Source organism: Acomys minous (assembly GCF_964271855.1).
Source record: "Acomys minous genome assembly, chromosome: 11".
Taxonomy (NCBI): domain Eukaryota; kingdom Metazoa; phylum Chordata; class Mammalia; order Rodentia; family Muridae; genus Acomys; species Acomys minous.
This window is the reverse complement of record NC_140492.1, coordinates 81,847,138-81,870,254: the sequence shown is the minus strand read 5'-3', so window position 1 is coordinate 81,870,254 and position 23,117 is coordinate 81,847,138. Positions and strand designations below refer to the sequence as shown.

The 23,117-nt window shown below is 36.4% G+C and overlaps 1 long non-coding RNA gene across 1 annotated transcript in view; it reads right to left on the bottom strand.

The window, feature by feature from the left end:
* LOC311609299 overlaps positions 1–20,054 on the bottom strand; it is a 23,088-nt gene extending 3,034 nt beyond the window's left edge. Inside the window, exons 1-3 of the long non-coding RNA XR_014783346.1 lie at positions 19,900–20,054; positions 6,329–6,415; positions 4,520–4,618 (exon numbers count right to left, since the gene is read on the bottom strand). This is a non-coding gene — a long non-coding RNA (uncharacterized lncRNA). The remainder of the gene's footprint in view (positions 1–4,519; positions 4,619–6,328; positions 6,416–19,899) is intronic.
* Between the last annotated feature and the right edge of the window lie 3,063 nt (positions 20,055–23,117).

Genomic DNA, 23,117 nt, shown 5'->3' with positions numbered 1-23,117 from the left:
TATAGTGGTGGAGGAGGTCCCCCTCAGTCATAAAAACACATTTTCAAGAACAGAAAAATATACTTATCCTGGCCGGAGTATGGTGACACATGACTTTAATCCCCAAAAAAGGCAGGGGGAAGCTAATTGAATAAAGTTTTATATAAAATCTTGGGCAGCCTCTTTGGTTTGGATAGTAACCCATTCTGTTGAGAATATACTCAAATATAAAATATATTTGCATAAAAATTTCACAATTGTGTACCTGAACAGTAATGTGAAATTTTAACAGTAACCATTTAACATGTAAGCTGTAGGATAGAATACAGGTCTTCTTAATTCCCATATTATCATCCACAACTAATTAAGACTTTTGACTTCTCCAACATCAGGCTCATAGACTGCAGAGAACATAAGGTAAGGACACATTGTTCCCAAAGAAGATGACTCTGGGGGATACCCACTTACAGTGCTGGCTACCTGCAATGAATAGTTCTTTCCACATGTTGTTCACACCCTTTAATGCTATGTCTAGAGTTGTCGATGAAGATCTTCCTGTGACTAGAAAAGCCTTCTGGTCATTTTGATGGCATAATATTGTAACAGTTCTATAGGTTCCTTGTAATGCTATGTATCTTCTGAAATTTCTGGGGAAATTTTTCTTATTCTAATTTCCATGTGGTATTGTTCACCTTAAGTGTTTATGGCCTCAAAATTTTAATTATATGCCTGGCAATCGTGTCTTTTTGTTTCCCCAGCATGTGGTTTTGCACATGTATTATCCACCACTATTGAGCAGAATGACAAAGAAAAGTGACACCCCTCATCAGTATTTATAAGGCATGATTTTTCTTCAACTACCTAGATGTCTTCTGTCTCCAGCCTTAACACTCCAACTTGGTTCTCAACATTTCTCTTACATACATGATGATGTATGTGCATTTTCCAATACATGTGTTCTTCCCACCTCTGAAGCCTGCTTCTATTATCCACACTGTTCAAGTTATTTTGATGTCATCATCTCTTGGAGCCTTTCCCTTCTATTTAGTGGCCACTCAATCCATTTAGACAGCTGGTGGTTGCCACCAATATTTGAATGCCACTTATTGCACATTGATGTATATCTTACCATGTTGGCAATGTGGCTTCCTAACTTCTGCTTTAATTCGTTATGTGGTATTATACAACTTTTTAAATTTAACAGTTTCTAAATTTTTGTAGCTGGTTGCTTCTTTTCTCTCTTCTCCTTATCAGATTTTCAATTACATATAGGAAGAAATATGTGTTCTTGGCTCTAACATAAGACTTTGTGCAAACCCAAATACTAATAAGCAATGTTAGACAGAATGGACTAATTAATTTAAATGATCCTTACAAAATACAAAGTCTGCTTTTCTAATTTTATATAATATTCTTTATCTCAAATTAAATTATAAATTTAGATCACCATTTTCTTTCATATAAACTCTTTCTTAGCCATTTTTTTTTTATCAAGAATTCTGCTTAGGTCTCTGGACTGTTTTTTAATTTGGTCATTGACTCTTTTATTATTGTTTTAGAGTTCTTTGTACATTGTGAATATTCATTCTCTGACAAACTTGTAACTGGCAAAGATTTTCTCCTATTCTCTGGGCTTCTTCCTCCCCCCAGTAGATTGTTAGAAGCCTTTTGGTCTTACAATATCCTAGGTTGCTTTGGAAATTAAGGTGGTTTTCATACCATATGACCATACCAAATTTAGAATTATTTTTCTACTTCTACAAATAATGTTGTTGGTATTTTGATTGAGAATGCAATTGTGCTGAATCAGTACATTGATTTGGTTGGATGGTCATTTTGACAACATTAAAACTACCAATCTATGAACATAAGATCTCTTTCCATTTTCTAGTATCTCAATCTCTTTGTTTGGAGGGCTAAAATTTTCATTATATAAGTGTTTTACCTTTTTAGTTAATTTATATCAAGACAATGTATTGTCATTAATGCTTTCATAAGTAGAAGTTGTCTATAATTTCCTTCTCAGTCTGTTTGCTGTTGTTGCATAGAAAATCTTCATCACTTTTGTTCATTGATTTTGCACTCTGCCACTTTGCTAAAATTCTTGACTGTTTCTAGCAGCTTTCTCTTGTGTTTTTTTTAATTTGTGATGTATATTACATTATCTGAGTTTGAATAATTTGATTCCTTCTTTTCTTATATGAATCACTTTAGTTTTTCTCTTTTACATTATTGCTTTAGCTAGTGTTTCTAGCATTATACTGAAAAGGAGTAGGGATACTGGGTAATTCTATTTTTGTTACTGAATGTAATGAGATTTCTATGGTTCTATATATATTTAAGATAGTGTTCACTGAGATTTGTCGTGTGTGTGTGTGTGTGTGTGTGTGTGTGTGTGTGTGTGTGTGTGATCAAGTCCATCAACTGGAGGGGGAAAGACATGGGAGAGTTTCCAGTGATGCTAGCTGGTAGGAGCTGAACAAAAAATAATAATGGTGAAGGTAACATAATTTGAGTTCAATTAAAAACATCTTTAAAAGTTAAAAAGTTTGCAGTCAGGTGTGGTAGCAAACACCTTTAATCCCAGCCCTTAGGGAGGCAGAGGCAAGCAGGTCTCGGTGAGGCCAGACTGGTCTACAAAGCAAATCCATGACAGCCAATGATACACAAGGTAACTGTTTCAGAACAAACAAACAAACAAAATTCCAAATTCAGGTAGAGGAGGAGGATGTTTCAGAGACTACACCAACAAAAGACCATGCATGGTGTGAACCTAGAACCTCCACTCAGTAGTAGTAGATAGGAATCACAGTCTCCTTGCACATCCCATAATAGGAGAAATAGTGACTGCTTCGAACATGGATATTGGCTCCCACATGCTGATCACTTCCCTCTGGTGGGGTAGCCTTGTCAGACAACAGAGGAAGAGGATGCAGGCAGTCCACATGAGACTTGATAGGCTGAGGCCAGAGATGTTGTTAGGTGAAGAGGGCTCCCCTTTCTGAGGACCAGGGGAGGGAGGGAGAGGGTATGAGGGAGGGAGAGTCAGATAAGGAGGTGGTGAGGAAGGAAACTACAATTGGGATGTAAATTGAACAAATTGAAAAAAAATTTAAAGGTAAAAGTTTGCAATGTGAAGTTATTTTATGTAAATACTACCTTCATGGATCTGTGCAAGATCCAAAAATTAAGTAGTTAAACTTTAAACACCAACAATATTTAGCCCTTCAGTAAGGTCCCTATGGTTTCTGATGGAAAACAATAGAATTTACCTCCTCAGATAAAGTTCAGAGACAGTCACCATGATCTTTTTACTTCACACATACTTCCTAATTGTGCATTGCTCTGGAAGAGTTTTTATTCTCAAGATTGCAGTTTCTCTACTAGAAAATATCTAAGATCTCAAAGAAAAGATTTTTATTGAACTTTTTCTGAATGTCTGACCTTTTCTTCATCCTCTGCATTAGGCTGCAATCTACTAAATCTTGATAATAGAGCATTTTTAAAAATTAGAGTCTATAATAAAAAAGAATATATTTGAGCCTCTTGGGAGCAAATATATAGTATACATATTCTAATGATATAGATAATAATATCAATGAAAATACTTTAATTATAATTTTCTTTATAAATATGTATTCTTTTAGTAAATAAATTGGATTATACAGACTGGCCACTAGGAATTCAACAACTTCTGACTACTTATTTAATGATGTATATGTTCCTGTTGCTTCAATGAAAATGTTAAATAGCAGGTAATCTACCTAGTGGATTATTTTTGAGTACTTGATGCTTCAATTTTATTGATTCAAATAGTTATATGCTATGCCCTGACATTAAACTCTGGTCTGTATGCGGAGAGATTTTTATATTACAGTGAAAATGACACATACAATGTTTTGAAACAATACTTTCACAAAATATAAGTGTGCCTTTGGCTACATTTGTAGTTCAAGCAGTAAACCTATTTTTATGAATCCTTAATTTGCTAAGAAATATAATATTTAAAATTATAAAGGCCTGAAATTGGGCACTAATGGCTTGTTACCACACTTTTATATTCATACAAAAATCAGAAAGAAAGGCCTCAGGCGTCTTTTGGCAGGGGAGCAGACGAAATTAAGACCTCTGCTTAAACTATAACCTCAATTAAATGAAGATAGATTTTTATTTTCTAGAAAAAAAAACATTACATTCAAAATATATTTTTATCTAAGCTGCTGTTGTGACAACATTAATCTGATCACTACAGGACCATTACATCTTTTTGTTGCTTGCCTTCAGATTGTATACTATAATGTTGTAGTTATATTTTATTTAGTAATCTCCCTAATAAAAACTATGTGCCAATCCACAGAAACTATGAATGTGTCATCACTCATACTAAAAAGGGTGCATGCTTGGCATTACGGGGGTTTGATATATAATTATTATTGATTATCTGAATAGACCCAATGGAAACCCATGATTTCTTAAAGTTATAGGAATGTTTGTTGTCTTATTAAAGGGGAATTATAGTGTTAAACAAGAGAATCAGTACCTGAGCCATAGGCAAGAGTTAAATCACAAGCAGACTTTCAACGAGGGTGGGTCTATAAATGAAGGAACGTGAATAGCTTCTAGAAGCTGCAGAACTTATCTTTTTGAAAAAGAAAGAAAAACACAACGAGTTCAACATGTTCTAGTGGAGCTTTCAGGAAAAGCAGAGTATTACCTCATTCTAGTACTGTGAGACATGATCCAGACAAAAGTCCTGGGCCGAAGTTGCATTATTTGGAGCCACTAAAGCCAGTAATTTACAGTAGTAGTAGTAGTAGCAGCAGCAGCAGGAGCAGTAGTAGTAGAAATAGAAACTAATGCTATACGTTCACATTCATTATAAAAAGTACTCACAGATGTATTTATTTTTATTTAATTTTATAAATTAATTTATTTCTTTGATCAGTTCAATTTTTTAAACTCAATAATTATGGTGAATGCCCAGATCCCTTTGATTTAATTCGTTTTTCCAGTTTGTTTACCTTTTTAATTTTTGTCTCATTCTTTCTAAAATTTATGTGCAGTAGTTCTAGCATTCTATAGGCAACTAAGTATAACAGAAAAAAAAATGCTGGAAGAAATTAGTGAGAAAAAACAGAGAATATACAAGGGAAAATAAAGAGACAAAAATTAAACTTTTCTCAATAGAAATTAAAGGAAATAGAAGTAAAATAAATAATCCAGCTTAAAAAGCAGAGATTTCTACAATTTATTAGTTCGACTATGTGATATCTACAAAAGACTAACTCTAGATCCAAGAAAAACAATTCATCTTGAAAGCAAAAGAAAGATACTAGCCAATTTAAAACCAAAGTCTTTATACTATTAAACAAAATATACACTAGTGCAAAAAACAGAATTTTTCAGGAGAAAAGGGATTCTATATAGTTTGTCAATTTATCAAGAAAACAGTTAAATGAATACTAAGTCATAAAACACTTTAATAAATTTGAACTTACAAAAAAAGTATGTGACCATCTTGTAGGTTTCTGCCTGTCATGTCTGTAGACTATTGGCTCATCTGTGTGAGAATATCTTTTTCTTTGTGAAGAGGAGATAGTACTCTCATATGAAAATACAAAACACAGTCTTATTTACCACCTGGAATATCATTCCAAGGGTGTCTGTGAAGATAAAAGCAAATGTGTGGTGTGGATGTATGCTGGGGGAGCAAGTGGGCTGCTCTTAGAAAACCCCCTACCTTGATCCAAAGTACTGTGCCAGCCCTAGCCTCACCTGTACTCCACTGGTGCAGCCTATGTCTTTCACTGTTATTCCTGCCTCTCTAAGACTATCTATGTAATGTGAGTAAGAAGGGAAGGGTGTATGGAATCTTTAGGAACCAATGGAAACCTTGGCTTTGGGGGCTTAGGGTCCATCAGCAAGTAGATGTTGGTGCTGTTTCTGGAGATTCCCCACTTAGACTAGCAGGAGCTCCTACCCAGCTCTGTGTTCACAGAACTAGTGTCCAAGGAGAACAGGACTAAGCCTAGGTAATCATAGCTGCCATTCGCTGCCTAACCACCCCCCCCCCACACTGTGGGGGTGGAAGATGAGGCGTTCATGGAGAGATAGGAGTGCTTTAATGTTGGCTTATCTGCTGTCTAAGTCAGGAAGACTCATGTCAGACATGGTTGCCCATGTTTTAAATAGATCCAGCAAGATGGTGCTTTTCACACTGAAGGCAGCTTGCCAGTGCACTAAGTTGTTCAGGTTGGACTCAATCTTTAGCATACATTGTCCCTCAAATTGATGTCAGTGTTAGTGTTACCAGCGTTATTGGCCTATTGGCATCTCTGAAGTCACTTACCAGTCCTTTGGCTTCTCCAAGGGCATTGTTGAGATGTTCCTGTTCAGCAATACCCAGGTGCTTATCAAGAAGAAACATCGCAGTCCACTTTAGAGAAACAAAGTAGAGGAGGGAAGATCTGAGTGCCATTCTCCGTGGATACCTCTTAGCCCCATACTTTCTTCATTGACTCCACCCTGCCAAAGACTAAGCCTACCCTTACTGCCTCAGCCTCAACCCCTTTAAACTTAATCCAAACCCCATTCCAGAAGGGAGCCCATCCAACCCCATTCCTGACAAGTCCCACCATGTAATGTGGCTGAAAAATGATCTCAATGTTCCTTCAGAATGTTTTGTCTGAACAAAACAACAAATAGTTAAACCAATATAACTTGCTTTGAAAAATATGACAAATACTTAGCAGGAGTGACAGAGAATAAAATAGAAAAGATAAAATTATTAAAACCATATTAAAAGAAAGAAAATGTTAATCCCATTTTCAAAAAAGATTATAAAAATATTAGAAGAAATAAATCAAATAATCAAGACGAAAGAGATATTTTCTGAGCTGGGTTTTTCTTCTCTCAGATAACTGTATCATATGTCAAGTTGACATAAAGTACTCCAGCACTGTGGAAAAGTTTAAAAACATAAATATTTATCAAGGTTGAAGGAGAATAGAATATGTGGTATTTGCAGTACTAAATAGGTATTTCTTCCCACCATGCTTACTGAACACTTATAAAATCAAAATCTGGCAATTTGGGAGAATACCTCAGTAAGAAGAAAATAATAAACATATAAAGTTAATTTTTTTACTGAGCATCGCTTGGCTTTGCCCATTCTTCATTGTGACTATTACATTTTCATTCTTAACATGGATTTCTACCAAGGTATAAAGATTCTAAAGCTGATAGATATTCTCAAGAAATAAACCATCTCATCAGAAAGTCAGTGTGAGCTCCTGACAACACTGACATTTGTACATTTCTGTGAAGAGTGACAAAAGAAAAATCCATGGAATTGTGTGTGTACTACAACTTTGTGGAACATAAATTATATTCTTCAGAAGATGGATTTACTTCCCCTTAGTAAGTCATCTTCAGTACTTTTACACTGAAGAATAATTTACAATTCAGATTTTATTCACAAGACAATCATAATTACCAGTTAGTGGCCATTTAAAAATGAAAAGTGACATTAATTCTACTGGGGTAAAGGGAAAACAAACTCCTCCTATATTTCCAACATGTCCCCCAAACTAGATTCATTAATAGTGAATTCTGCAACTCGTGTCCATAGTGTTTTCTGATAGATCATGTGGGAGAGCATGATGATTACAGGACAACATGATACATTTGTGACTTCATTAAGGAAAATGAGAGACCGGAGGAGCTCTTACACACTCTTTTTTCGGTTTAGTACTTCCGTTTTAGTAGGCACAGAGAGGAGGCAACATTGTCTGTTGTTGCTCATAAAAACAATGTTGAATAGTTTATAGTATCAACAGAAAAGTGACTAGAGATACATTGTTTTGTCCATGTTTAAAGATGATGAAACAAAGTTTCTACAGAGTAGAGACTAGGTTAGGCAGAAACCCTAGCCCCTTAAAGGCTAAAGGAGGACTCCTGAGCTAACTGCAGGAACCATGCTAATTTTTCAGCCTTTGTTTATTTTTATTCCATCCCTATGAACATGCTCTTCACAAAGTAAGAAAGACACAGCAGCGCTAGATGAAGGGAACTCTATGGTTAGGAACTTTTTTTTTTAAAAGACACAAGGCTAAAATTTCATACACAGATCTCTTCTGAGAATGGAATAAATATTCAAAAGAGCATTAATATTTTACAATTTCATAGCACATTTCCACAAATTCCTTGTCATTTCCCACAAAAGCCATATTTGCACCATCGGGGACCCTTCTTTTATTAAGAGTGAATAATTATTGGAGTCAGTTTTACTTACAACTAAGAGAACAACTATATACAATAGTAAGAAACACAAATTGTTATTTTTAATACGAGCAGTTTTAATTTAAATAATACTAATTTATTTCTTCCAGCTTTTTCCCCCAAAGAGTTACACAAAACACCTGGGAACACACTGTTGACATGTGCACTGACATGACAGCATCACCCGGAGTGGATCTAGAGGCTGGTTTTTGAAGTGAAGAGCCTCGTCATGACAGCTAAATGCCAATGTTGTGGGTTTGAAAAAGTAAAACCGTTATTATTTCATTCTTTCCACCCCACCCCTGTCTCCTCTACACTTTTATACCTTCATCTTCTTCTGGCAAATTTACATTATGGTAGGTTTTGAAAGACATATACAGTAACAACAGAAAATGATGTAGCCCAGCAGTGATTTATATTATTTATATTTTATAAGGCCAAAATACCTGACTGTGCCATAGTTATGGAAAAAAATGAATATTCAGACTTAACTAGATTTTAACTTGTGGCCATCTCTACAATGTCCTTTTTGTTCAGATGGGGGCTAAGAGCACTAACTAAAGCACTAAAGGAGAGAGGATTTTCAGTGTCAGTGAAGTTAAGACACGTTGGCAGCTTTACTTCCGTGAATACCATCTCACATGAAAGAGACGATGGATTGAATTCATATCTGAAACAAGGCAAGATTTTCCATCTGACCTCATTATGTGTTTCTCTGGAGTGCCTCCCTGGGCTTCTGCCTGAACCGCAATGTGTTGTGGGGAAACCAAATATAAAACAGCTCAGGGCTGCCATGACTGACATATCTTAATAAGGTGGGGGTATTTATTGTTTCCTTCATCTTCTCTCAACTCTAAAAGTCATTATGATGCTCTAGATCACTTTGTTGAATCCAGCCCCTTAAGTGAAGGCTAATATTAATGAAAAAAATCTGTGCTGCATGGCTGCGAGAAAAGATGAAGTGGTGCTATGGGGTATCACCAATTTACACAGAGATAATTTCACAGAAAGATTTTTAGGAACTCAACTGTTGGAATCCTATAAATAATTAAACATTCAAATTATCATGTTTGCAGCCAGATGCCTCTTCTTTGAACATTCAACATGTATTGCTTTAAAAGGCTTTATAGCATTTTTTTTTTCATTGTCGCTGATCGCACCAGGAATTACTCAGAGGTTAGAAACATGGAAAATATTCCTCCTGACTAGCCTTGTGCTACATATTTTCTTTATTATACCATATAATACAGGCATCAGGCTCTTCAGTTTCATGCATAAAAATGTTTACATGTATACATTTGTGTTGCCATACTAATGAATACAAAAACATAGAATTGTGTATGAATAGATTGGCATTGTTTTACTTTTTGAAATCTAATTGAGGTACAGAGACTATTAATTAAGACAAATGTATACTATCTCTTGGGCACTCTTCAAAGTAAATTGTCATATTTGTGGACTAATCACTGGCAGTAACTAGTTTTAAAAGATATATCCATAGGTGTCTTTACAGAGAGATTTTAAATTTAGATATAGCCAAGGTATAGTAAATATATTATTTTGGTAAAACTGTTCTCAATATTCCATATTGATATTAAGTAAACTGACATATTTTTACATTTAGTAGCTAATGTAGCACATTATAGTCAATTTCTTCTTACACAGTTCAAAAGACAGTAAATGTCAAAGGAATTTAGTAAATAAAAATTTACCTTTGACAATTGTTGTAGAGTTATTGTATTCATTCTATCAATATTTTAAGTGTGGGTTTAAAATTTTTCTGATAAATACTGAAATATTGTAACCACTTTTGGAGGTTTAGCCTTTTTAAATTAGAAGCATGTGTAATCTGTGACACTTTATTTTATAGAAAAAAAATTTCTTCAAACAGCAAGAAGTTATCAAATGTTCACTACATCCCAAGTATTCTGCCAGTGTCACAAACACATTTTAAGAGGCCCTCTTCACACTTAAGAGACCACTCATTACATTAGAACTCACTTCCTGAAAGAGAGGAACAACAAATGAGTAATGTCTGTAACAGTTTCCCTCCTAATAAGTGTCAGTAATTCCTCTCCTCTTAGTATGATACATTTCAAATCTAAGGTAAGTTTTAAAAAAAAAATGGAGACTTTTCAATGAAGAGATCTGATAAATGCCATCTTTAACAAGCAATGAAAATTAGCAGACATAAGTGTTCTCTGGATGTCTTGTTCATCCAGTATCATGAAATGCTTCATTGTTAGCTTCCTTTCCAAAAAAATATAACCTCATGTCAGGGCAAGAGTAATGTTACAAACAAGATAAACCCAGATGTGGTTCTTCATCTTCCTTATACTCTGACACTTTAATACAGTTCTCCATGGTGTGGTGGCCCACACCATAAGATTATTTTTTGTTTCTACTTCATAACTGCAATTTTACTACTTATATAATCATAATGTAAATATTTGTGTTTTCCAATGGTCTTAAGTGACATGTGTGAAAGAGCCATTTCCAGAGGAGTCACAACACACAGGATGAGAACCACTGTTCTAAAGGCTATCTAGCCAGTATCCCTGATGGCTATCAATCACATAACAACAAAAGTCCAGGTTTTCACTATGAGAACAGCCCAAGGAAACAGGACAACCTGGCCTATTGTGACTCAGACTGGATTCCTACGTCAGGGAACTTAAATGCTTTCCAGAAAAAGACAAATATGTTTTGGAGTGAAGTTTAAAGAAACACTATTACTTTAAGTTCTAATTTATTTTTTTTAATATGAGGAATGAATAACTGATTTAATCAAGAGGAAAAAATGAAGCAAAGTGTCATCAACATCACGCAGTAAGTGTGGTGCTGAGGAAGGCAGAACCTGAGTCCACAATAAGAGTCCGGAAGTAGCATGAGCCTGTCTCTGTGCTAAAACCATTCTTTTGCTTATGTATTGTGTGTGTGTGTGTGTGTGTGTGTGTGTGAGAGAGAGAGAGAGAGAGAGAGAGAGAGAGAGAGAGAGAGAGAGAGAGAGAGGAGAGAGAGGAAAGGGAGAGAGGTGGAGAGAGAGAGAGAGAGAGAGAGAGAGAGAGAGAGAGAGAGAGAGAGAGAGATTTGCAAGGTGTGGAATCTTCTTCCTACAACATGTCGGTCCTGAGGACTGACCTCAGGTTGTCAGCCTTAGTAGCATGTGCGTTTACCCATTGAGCCCCCTTGCCAGCCCAAAGAGAAGTTTTTGAAAGGTCAGTGTGAATCAGAGAAAACATACAATTTAGACCTGTTCCAATCATGCATAAACACTACTGTATAAGATTTATGTAATATTTTATTTCACAAGAAGGATCCATGACTCAGAAAAAACAGTACTCTTAGATGAGTATATATTGTTATAAATAAGCTCAGGGTGACAAAGAAGGAGACGACCATCATAACTGATGTGTCTGGATAAGGTAAATTTGACTTTTCATCAAGAGGATGTGCTAGAAAGAAAGAACACACCCGGACAGAAAATGCATCATCTGGCTTTTACTCTAACTCAGGTGATGATCATGTCTTTTCCCCCATTGGCTGGCAGAACAGTTTTATTCAATTGGCTTGTCTCAAAAGACTTGTACACAGGAAATGAAGAAAGAATGGGTGGGAAGCTATCGGGACTCCTATTAGGAAGACACGATTATTCATGCCATCAAATGCCTGCAATGCAGTGCAGGGGACTTATGGAAATGAAGGTTTTAATTGAACAGGGGTGGCTAAAACCTTTTCCAAAATGTCCTACATGGGGTTAGGAAAAAGATTTGAAACCCGTCGTTATTCTATTTGATAGAAAGAATTCATATTTGATATTTCTTATAAAGGTATAAAGACTGTGAAAATCATTTTTCACAATGATTTGTGAAAAAAAAGATTCTGAATTACTTAATTTTGGTGTTTTTTTACTCTAATATATTTTCAGAACTTCGACTTATTGATTTACGTAAGGTTCGCTATTTTTAAGAGTTTTGCTATGAAAACAATTTGTAAAATTTATGTTTGTATCCAAAAATCAAATTTCCTGGTTCATAATCTTAGTCTCACCATTTTCTAGCCTTGCGATCTCAGGAAAGACCTTTATTTTATTTCTGCTTTGTTATTTCTCTCTATAGAATTGTGATAATTGTCATAATATTCTCTATGTTACATAGAGGTTTAGAGGATTGAATTATTTGCCCCAGTAAATTTTACCTCTTTTTTTTTAAACCTACTTTCCTAAGAATTCCTGAAGGTAAACACCTGTTAATCTCATCACGAATTATTGCCTTTGGGGTAAATATGGTAAGTCCTGTTAAAAATGCAATCCCAAAGTTATTACCTTTACCTTTAGTATGTTCTAACTGATATTGCTCACACTGGCACTTTCATGTTGCCACAGTGCTTGATGACAGTCACTCAATATAGATACACACTGGACAAAATGAAGATCCATTTATCTGAGTTGTATACTCTACCAGGCAATGGATAATCAATGAATGAACATATTGATAATTTGTATATATGTAGTTAATAATGAATTCATTAAATCTATAAAGAAGGAAAAAGGGAAAGAAGAGAAATGATAGTTTTTCAGTCAGGTTCCTAGAAAAAAAAGTCTTGAAGATGATACTGTAGCTTCTCTCCCTGAAGAGCTTAGTTATGCAAATTTCCAGAGACCAAACCACAGGAAATAAAAGGCTGATGGACACAATCCACGGGGTCTTTAGAAGAAAAAACAGTGAGGTCAGTTACTGAATGTGTGCATGTGGGGGTAAGTGGGAGGACATGTTACCCAAGGCCCATTTAAAAGTAAATCAAAGAATAGTATCTTTAATCAACACAGAAATAAATTACTCTTGATATAACCAAGAAGAAAAAGAAAGTGAGACGAAAGAAAGTAGTGGAGTTTAGTATGTTACTAGACTTCTTTGATTTTCACATTTTAATAAAGTTATTTTAGTTGACTTTGAAATTTAATTATTTATTGCACTGAGATTCTGTATAAAATGTGAATTTTAGTCAAGCATATTCATATATTGTATAAAATTCGCTACTTGGAAGTTTTACTTAAGTTTTAGATTTCAAGCAAATCAATGCTCATGTTAACTTTATGAAGTTCAGGCAATTCTGTAAAGAAATGTACATCTAAAGATATTTCAAAAGCTTTTGAAAGACATATTTTCGTATACTATGACAGCATTGGAATTCTCCATGAGAAACTTGGGAATTTTAGTCTAACGCTATGAAAATTAGCTTAAAAAATGCTAACTATGAGACCAGAAAAATGAGTTCAATGTAACAACTTACACATGGCACTTATGCTGTTAGTGATTTAATATAAAACATACACTTTAAAATTAACAGAATCCAAAAAACTCGCCCTGAAAGTTACCAATACCTAAAATAACAAATAAAACAAAGAATACCTCAGTACCTGGCCTCCCCTCAAAAAAAAAATAGATTTTTTTCCGTCTTTCTTCAAACGCTCTGTTTTCCAGTTTTCAGAGGTCATATCCCATGCTAGACCTCCCTATGGGCAAAAGTACACTCTGTCCAAAAATACCCTCAGACGATTTTTCTGAAAAGTACTGTTATTTGTTTATTTTGTGTTTATTTTTTTCTTTTACTTCTGATCTTTAATTTTGAAATCAAGTCTCAGAGACTGTGTGCTCAAACTCTGAGGGTGCCGGGTGAATTAAGGACAGAATTGGAAGGCCTCATTTTAAAAGCTCCTACTTAAGTATACATCAGTCAAATCCTTAACTCTATCCTATCCCAAGGTTTTTACTTACAGATGCCCTTATTAGCCAGCTTGAGGCAGAGACAGGCACCTTCGTCACTTCTATTAGTCCCTACTAGATTAAATTACTTTCATCAGAGTTCTATTACACTTTCAACGGAGGCTAGTACCGGGTAGCAAGGCCACATGGGTAGGGAGCGAATGGTTATCAAGAGGAAGTTTACGTTCAGTGTTAAGAATTAATTTAGCTGAACCGGAGCAGCGAAAAGTGGTAAACACAATCCTCTCACTGTTGTTTGTCAGCGCGTGTTGTATCACCCAGGATTGCTTTGTCAATAATCTGCCTGGCCTGCAAGCTAAAAATCTAAGATTGCTGGAATGACTGACAGGCTGGAGATAGCTGATAATTCTAAGGAATTGGAGGTGTAAAGTCTTTAAGGGCCATGTCTACAGTATAAATGCCAGGGTATCTCCACATCACTCTGCACTTACAAAGGCAACAGCATTGTTAATGGCCGCCTGTCTGTCCATCAACCCTGCTACCAGAGGATTTATCCCTCTTTCACTCCTTATCTTTCTTCGCTGTGTTTATTTTGAAACCAGCTGCAGAATAAATTGCCTCTTGTCTTCACCTCCTACACTGAGTAAAATGATATGTTCTGTAAAGCTTAAAATCAGCGTGTTTTTCGAGCACTTCTTTTTCAGAACACTGACTTCTAATTTTGTTTGTTTATGAATATGTATTGTTTTCTGTTCTGCTCTGGGGCTTTGAGTAAAACATTAAAAATGACTCTTCCTAACTGGGTGAAAGCTCTGGGTCTAGCTGAAAGTGTTTGTGATACTGCGTAGGGATAAAATAAACAGTATCAGGAGGGTCAAACTCTTCTTGTTTTGAATGATTAGTTACATTTACTTCATTGAAAACAAATATCAAAAATTAATACATAGGCATGTAATCACAGAATAAAGGCACTCTTATGAAAAATGGGAATTTAGCAAAATTTTACATACCTGTCTTTTATGAACATCTGTTTTTTGTAATTTATGGTGCACAGAAAATAAAACGTCCATGGCTGGTCAGGATTAAGATCAATACTCAAGCTTATAAAATATTCATATTTTATATTGAACCAAAGTATTATAGACTGATGGATATGAAGTTTGTGATAACTGTTTTGAAAACTTTTGTTTGAATCTACTAGCTATGTTTACCATATTTTCTGAACCAACAATGTCTTCTCTAAATGTATACAGGTATAGTTATTCAAAATGAAGAGAAAGGAGTTTTTAAATCCAAAAATTGTTAAATATTGATAGTTGAATATATAAGCTCGACTTTTTAAATGAAGTGAAAGGACTAAGGCCTTGATAAGCAGATGACTCGGTGTATAACTTGCATTATTGATCAGATATAACTTAAATGGTGAAAGTGAAATAATGAAATTAAACCTCTGTATGTGACATGCAACTAAGCGTCTCATACATAGTGTTGAAACAAAGGAGAACATCTTCATGGACGGTGTCTCAGCCCCCAGTGTTTCATGTGCCAGGATGTTGACTTTATGGTGATTCTCAGAGATGGCGGGACCTTGAACAAGCAGAGCCTGTTGGAAAGTCCTTGGCTCTTTGGGAGCTTCCTTTGGAAGTAATTAAGGTGACACTTCTAGATTCCAGAGTTATCTCTTGCAAGGATTGTTATAAAAATAAAAACTGTAGCCCTTCGCACTTGTGCTGACATCCTGTCTCACAGGTGGTGGCTCCCTCTTGCATATACATATGGTTTCTTGATGATGTTGTCTGCCAGGAGTTCCTTGGAGCTGAGAAATTTTAGAGACAAGGACTTCAGCCTCCGGAACTGTGTGCTAAAGTAACTTCTTTCTAAGTGACACAGAGACAGGTAAATCAATATATAAAACTTACCAGTACAAATGTGGAATGAGTCGGTCTGCATAAATTTCAAATAAAGTCATAGCTAATAGGAATAGTGATGACACTTGGGAAGCAATTTACCCATGAGGAGAGTAGGCAGAGTTTACTTTCTATATATAGTCGATAGTTTCATGGCAGGCTTCTTTGTTGGATTCTCTTTTTCTTATATTTTATGTACTTGTTAGGATGGGAGTGTCACAATCCATGTGTGGTCGTCAGAGCCTTGGAGAGCACATGACTAGATATGGAAGTCAAAGCTCTTCTACTACCGCTTGGGAACAGGGATTGAACTTGAAGGCTCAGGCTCATCAAAACCTGCCTTTCCCCCATTGAGTCATCTCACAGGCCCAGGCAGATTTATTTTTTTGTAAAATTGCGCAATTACTAGATATATTTGTGGCTTAAAAAGTGGTGTTTCTATATCTTGGACAATATTACAAAGGTGAGAAACATATCTGTATCCTCAAATATTTAGCAGTCTTAGATTGAGAATGCTAATAGTTCTTTATTCCTATATTATGTAAATATACGACTACCATTATCTATATATACCATATTGTACAGGAAACACTAGAAATTGGTGCTTATTTTTCTTTTTTCTGTTTCACTTTTTTCTTTCTTTCTTTCTTTCTTTTCTTTTTTTTTTTTGTTGTTGTTTTTGGTTTTTGGCTTTTTTAAGACAGGGTCTCTCTGTGTTAACCCTGGCTGGCCTGGAGTTGCTTCATAGACCAGGCTGGCCTCCTCGAACTCAAAGCAATCCACCTGCCTCTGCCTTCCGAGTGCTAGGATTAAAGGCATGCGCCGCCAGGCCCGGTTTCTAGTGCTTATTTTTTCATTTCCTACCTACGTATTCTCTCTAACAATTTAATCGATATAACCATCTTTTTTAAAAATTTTTTTTCTACTTCTCTGTCAATAGTTCATAAATATCTATTAATAGAAAGACATAATGGTTCAGGCAGTGTTTGTAACTGCATACTTAATTAAATATTACCACAAATGTTCTGCTATATTTTTATTAAAAAGGAGAAATAATCAAGAAGAAAGTAGGTACGATAGAGTTAATGCGACAAATTTCCCATTGTTTTGCACATTTGAATAACCGGTCAAGAGTTGGAGGTGATGCTTGGGGAGACTTAGGTGGTATGGCCTTGATGTTGGAAACGTGTCACTAGGAATCTGCTTTGGGGTTAAAAGCTACTGTGCTGAATAGCTTTCTGTCAACTTGACACAAGCTAAGCCATCTGAAAAGAGCGAACCTTAATTAAGAAAATGCTTCCATAAGATCGAGTTCTATGCAGGTCCAAAGGCAGTTTCTTAAGTAGTAATTGATGGGATGAGGAAGGGACCAGGCCGTCATGGGTGGTACCATCCCTGGGCTAATGGTCCTGGGTGCTATAAAAAAATAGGCTGAGCAAGCCAGTAAACATCACCCCTCCATGGTCTCTGCATCAGTTCTGTCCTTCAGATTCCTGCCCTGTTTGACTTCCTGTCCGGCCTTCCTTCTAGTTTGGACTACAATGTGGAAGTGTAAGCCAAATAAATCTTTTCCTCTCCAATGTGTGTGTGTGTGTTTTTTTTATCATTGTGCCTCATCACAACAATAGAAACCCTAGATAAAACAGCATCCTGCCATATCCAGTTCAGTCTGTGCTTTGTGCTTGGTTTTGAAGAAGAAAGTTCTCTGTTGTTCCTACTGCCATGACTGCAACTTACTGCCATGGCTCTCCGGTAACATTGAGTTTTATCCATCAAAACATAAGTTAAATAGGTTTCTAGAAGATGTTTCTGGTCAAGATGTGTTACCTCAATGACAGAAGAAAAAAAAAAAACTAATCCAGTGAGAAAAGCCTCTATGTAGATTTGATAATTTATGAATTGCATCACGATACAGATTGATCTGGATAATGTGGCCAAGACTGGCATGAGACCCTCAGCCTCCTTGTCTCTACTTTGAAAACACTGGGATTGCAAGTGGGAGCCAGCATGCCTGATTAGTAAGAAATTTGACTTCTTTTCTTTTCTTATTTTTTTTTTTTGTATATGTGTGCTTTTCAGTTAACATGGGCTAAACATGTACTCTTCTGCTGATATATATCTCTATCCATACATAAATTTCAGTTTCTAGATGGGTTTTATTTAAGACAATGCAAAGTCATATCTCACTATGTCCTTTTTCGTAATAGCTACAAATTCTACCTTACTCGTAAATCCACTGAATTTATTTAACGTACTTCAGCATCTCATCATCTAATTCTGTCTTAATGTTTGACCAAATGAGAGTTTTTAGAAAAGACATCCTGAAGGTACGACCTTCATAAGTTTAACCATTCAAATGCCAAACTTTATTATCCTCACTCTCAATTACTTCACAAATCAAGCACTAGGATGTGGCTGTAGACTGAATCCTATGAAGACAATTCCTTCACTACTTCCCTTCATCTTCAATAAACTGTAGAATTTCTTGGGCAGCTGCCATAATATTGGGCATTTAACAAAAGCGACACTTTTAGAGAATTGGTCCAAAACACCCACAACCTGGCCATTGTGGTCTACATTCTAACAACTAAAGAATTAAGATGCCAGGTGACTCAACAGGATTCACTTGCTACCGAAACCTGCTGAACTGAGCTTAATCCCTTGGAGCCATGTGACAGTGCGAAGAAAGAAACAGCCCTACGGATTTGTCCTCTGGTCTCTCCAAGCTCACTATGGCACCACCCCCTCCAAGACACGCATGAAGAGTAATTGAAAAAAATTCTTAGCACAGACATTTCTATGAAAGATGATAGGTAATAAATGATAAAGCTTAAAGAGGATATAGAATATCTTTTGAGCCTGCCAGTGGCCTGGGTTTCATATCTAGTGGGTAGGTACAGGCATTGTTTGCTTCTTGACAGGTACAGGGGGACCTGGAAATGAAAGGTTCCATTTCTTGCTCAGGGGCAGCTTAGAGCACTCGGAGTGAGGCCCATGCACCAGGCAATGCTCCTGGTCTCACCAGAGGAGGTAAAATGAGTTTTCCACTGAGTGTTACAGTTCTTTTAAACTGAGATTGCTGGTATCAGATGGCAATGGAAACTCGGGAGTTCCAAAAGCCTTCGATGATACCAAAAGTGTCACAAGCTTTTGCTAAACTTCAGTGGTAAACACAACAGAGGAAGTAGGCAGATGCCCGATGGCTAGGGCAGTGAGATTCAGGCACAGCAAAGAGCTTTGCTAGTGGTCAGCACCAAGCTCCTCTTGATGGAGCCAACTCCATCAGCTGCCAATGCAGTTCTTCCGTTGTTGCCATCCAGCTGCGATTCTTCCCTAGAATAAATGCGTATTAAATGGTTGCATTGGAGGAGAGAAGGAGAGAGCAAGCCAGCCAACTCTTTATTCGTGAATCAGGGATTTGTAAACCTTGGCCAGTGGAGAGGGTTTTGAGGGTGCTTGTGTCTTATTTGCTGGGGCTAGAGTTTACAGGAATGCATAAACTGCATGCAACAAAAACGGCCCTATCATAAGAGGGAAAAGCAGTACTTAATTGTCTTATAGGTGGAGGAGGTTAAAATGTCATTGGCTGAAAACAAAGACACCAAGACATCTTATTAGCACAGGCGTGGTATCCCATGAATCCCAGGTGCTTTCTGAACAGGATACTTATCAGGAAATGATTGGTCCTGTAATCTTCCCTGCGGGGTATGTGACACGCCTTAGCGAGTCTAGGGTTCCTTCAGATAAGGCAAAGCGGGGACCCCACTAAGAAAGGCAATTATCGTTCTTGTACCAAGCACAGAGGCTATAGGGAAAAGCTAGACTTCCACCTTCCAGAAGTGCCCCACAATGGAAGAACATTCTAGATGAGAAATCACAATATATGCATGCATGAAAAGATGTTTCTAAGGAACTTTGATTAGAAAAAAAATTGATAAATAGAACTTGAGTAACAGAAAATGAATGGAAAAGAATAGTGAAGGAGAGTCTAGTCTTGGAATGCTTACCTTTATGCAGAGAATTTAAAACATTTCAACATGAAGACAACCTGAACAAAATGTTGCTGGGAGTCCACGTAAGACTTTCACAAAACAGGTTGGCAGAGGAAGACAGGAACAGAAGGAAGACTATAAAGTATCTACTGACTTAGAAGGCTGGCTGCTGTTTTGTGTAAGCTGAATGAGAAAAGAGAGAAAATTTTAGACAATATATGTAAATGTAAAGGTATATTTATTATAAAAGCTAAGTGAAAAAGAATGTAACATGCACTCCTGAGTCTCTTGCATCTTAGTTAACTTCCTGTTGCCATAATAAACACCATGACCAAAGGCAACTTAGGTGAAAAAGTTACTTATTTCAACTTACACTTCTATGCCATTAAACCAGCCCTGTGGAAGACCAGAGCAGCGTCACAAAGCGGAAGCAGCCACTAAGGAAGGCTGCTTGCTGTCCTGCACTCCGACTCTCGCTCAACTGGCATTTTATAAGGTTCAAGCTCAATTGCCTAGAGATGGTACCCTCCACAGTCGGCGATGTCTTCACGTATCAATCATTATCCAAGACAGTCTCCTACAGACGTTTGCCACAGATTAATCTTACCTGGTCCATTACTCGATAAACACCCTCTCTTCCCACGTGACTCTAGGTATGGTAAAATGACAATAAAAACTATCTAGCACAGTGTGTATAAATTGGTGATACCCTCTAATGCTACGTCACCTTTTCTTGCCATGCAGCACAGACCCTTTCGTTAATATCAGCCTTCACTTAAGGGGCTCGATTCAACAAAGGGATCTAGAACAACATAATGACTTTTAGAGTTGAGAGAAGATGGAACAAACAATATTATAGGATTATACTCATATTTCCTTGACATTTGCCCGAAGGCATCCTTATGATTCATGAGTCACAAGCTTTTAAAACAAATAAAAATTTCATAATAACAGTATAAAGCAACAGACACTTTGATATTTATGGGCTTTATAATTTGGAGAGGTATAAATGAATACAACCAAATTAGGCATGATGAAAATAACATATTGCTGATTTAGAGGAAGTTTTCCTCTCTTAGCCCAATTTTTTTCCTGACGAGTATATGGCTTGGGCAGTTAACAGCACTGATTGCTCTTGCACAGGACCAAGATTTGGTTCCAAGCACCCACATGGTGCTGCACAACTATTCATAACTTAAGTTCCAAAGGATCTGAGGCCCTCTTTTCGTCCCGTAGGACACTGTGTTCACATGTTGCATATACATACATATAGGTAAACAGTCATAGACATAATAAAAATAATAAATATCTTTTAAAGAATAATAAAATTTATCTATAGGATTGTAACATCCAATTACTACTATATAGCTATGAAAGTCATTTGTTTTTCTATTTCTTTTTCTCTTTTTGGTACATGATCTCTGATAGTCTTTGAAACCTCTGTAAAAACAAATTATGGCCCTGGACTTGCAATCCTCTTATTTTGGCTTCCCCAGGGTTGCAACTACTTATGCATATGTCCAAGCCTAGCTCTTTGAACATTTTGAGAAGATGCTTGTGAATTGACTTTCCCCAGTAATTGGCTTCCCATGCCAAGTGCCCCATTTGCCTCCTGACTCACTAAGCATTTTCTATCTTCTTTTAGTCTTCATGATCTGCTCATGCATTGTCCTTTCTACCCTAGCCCTGCCCCCCACACACACCCCAAAGAAATGAAAACATAAGTTTCTTCCTTTCCAAAACTTTACTCCTGCCTTGTTCCAAATCCAAGAACCTAATGTTTAGACTTTGCTAACCCCCTCAAACCTTAAAGATGCAAAGCAATGAAAGCTAAGTTTTCACACAATTATGTATGTTGAATTCTACTTTCAGTTGCTTCCCAGTGGTTAATCAGATGGAGTCCGGACTCAGACACAATGTCTGTATCCCTTTGTCTTTGATGCCTTGCACTCTTAAGGAAGCTAAAAAGACTTTTTCACTGGGGGATTTTAAGAATAAAAGTGTCAATTCCTGAATATCTGTATATCTGTTTCTTCCTACATGCTGAAGAAGCATTGTTCAAGACACACTGCAAAAGCAAAAGTTATTGAGGAGATGATCCAAAAACAAAAGTGATTCACTACATCAACATATTGTGTGGATTCAATGAAATAATGCATAGAAAGCCTATCATGTGACTGATTTATTAGATACTCAACAAATATTAGCTTCTATTAAATAAAATAGTGATGATCCACAGTTATGCATTTCATTCTCAATCTTACTTAGGAAATGTTTTATTTATAAGCTTATTTTTACCATGCTTCCACTTTGACTAAAGATTTGGTACTTAGATACATCTCAGAAAGTAATTACAGTTTTACCATAGAACTGATATAAAGACTGGCATTTTACTCAAAAAATTTCCAAGTCTGTAAATAAAAGAATTTATGATACATGCCACATTACTGAAACTTAGATTCTCTGTTAAAATTTCTTATTCTGCATCCATATTTCTACTTTGTAGTCCTATTTATCTTCAAACAAGGCTTTAGAATCCATTTTCCTTCATAAACAATGAAACTTTCATACTCACCAATATTACTCAGTCAGTAAACCAACCGCCTGGCAATAGCATTGACCCTCTTTGTTTCTCCGATATTCCTTGAACCTATTTGAACAACTGGCACAGCGAATCTAGTTGGAAAACATGAATTTCAAGCCACATGTTTGAAAATACATTTAAACAATTAAATATTAAAGATCTGACTATTAATATCATTTTGTTAATGTAAAATACAAACAACATGATAGTATCACCAAAGCTAGGTTTCTGTGTCTGAGTCTTCTGTGAACAGAGCAGTAAGATTACTGGGAACACATCTGCAAGGTGACTCTGAAGCCCAGTGTAGGAAGTATCTGGCCTTGTCAGTAGCAGCAGCCACACTTGCTCAAACAGAATAAACTCAACAGCGTGTGTCAATCGGGTAACCCAGTGTTCTTTCGTGAAACCTTCTACTTAGCTGAAGGTTTTCCTTTATGATACCCTTTCCGACTCTCTAGAACATGAAGTGATTATCCCTCCCACCCTCTAACTGTGGGCCTTCCTGCTGCGGCTGCCGCCGTAGAATCAGGCTCACAGTTTCCACTCTCACATCTGCTATTACCAGCTCAGTCAAACACACCAATTTATCTTGACAGTCAGTAAACATACCTGGGAAGTACTCCTTGCAGAACTGCAGTTTGTCTTTTGG